Here is an 880-nt window from a genome sequence, read left to right as displayed (position 1 = left end):
AAAGACAGACAGACAGACAGACAGACAGACAGACAGACACACAGACAGACAGACAGACAGACACACAGACAGAAAAACAAACAGATATACAAACAGACAAACAGACAAAGAGACACATCCATTATATCAGAAAAAACACAAAAACGAGATTGTAAATCATTATCGACCCTAATCTGCTTTCCGCGCCCAAGTACTCTCTACAAAAGCATGCACGTAAATGTGTGCAAACTTCTCCATCATGTCGAGAAGGTCAATGGAAACAGATGTGAGCAAGGAGAAAGAAAGCTTGTCACGTCAACAAAAGATATCGGGTTTTACATGACCTGAACAGCACAAAGTCAAGTCTTTGGGCGGACAAACGGTCTATTGATGATAAAGGGCCTTTAATTGGTCGCTTTTAAGCACAAGGGGTCTATCCCGAAAAATGCTGTTTTGAGGAAATCAAAGGTAACATTTTTGCCCCTTGTTCAGTTTCTTTAAAAGACAAGGAGAGTTTTCTCTATAACCAAACAAATATACACACCAATGAAACCAAACTTCTCCTATAGGTAGGGCAATGCTCACTTTTGGTGTCGGTCAAGATTTCTGGAAACCTCCATAAACCTGGGTTAGCCGGCTTGTCATTAAAAGCGACCAGTTGTCGATGGGTGTTCCGAACGTGGGGGTCGGGGGTTTGAGGTCATTTTTTTTTGTCTGTTTACTAAATTAGAAACTCAGTAGTCTGAGAAATGGTGGGAACTAATGATGTCATGCATCACACCCAACACCAACGAATCAAATGGTTGGGACATCTCATGCGATTACCAACACACCATCCAGCACAACGTGCCTACATTTTAAAAATTTCCACGGACACAAGGCTAGAAGGCGACCGAGAAAG

The sequence above is a fragment of the Aplysia californica genome, unplaced genomic scaffold (genome assembly GCF_000002075.1).
Source record: "Aplysia californica isolate F4 #8 unplaced genomic scaffold, AplCal3.0 scaffold01080, whole genome shotgun sequence".
In the NCBI taxonomy this organism is placed as follows: Eukaryota; Metazoa; Mollusca; class Gastropoda; order Aplysiida; family Aplysiidae; genus Aplysia; species Aplysia californica.
The sequence above is the reverse complement of the archived record's forward strand: the minus strand, read 5'-3'. Positions refer to the sequence as shown.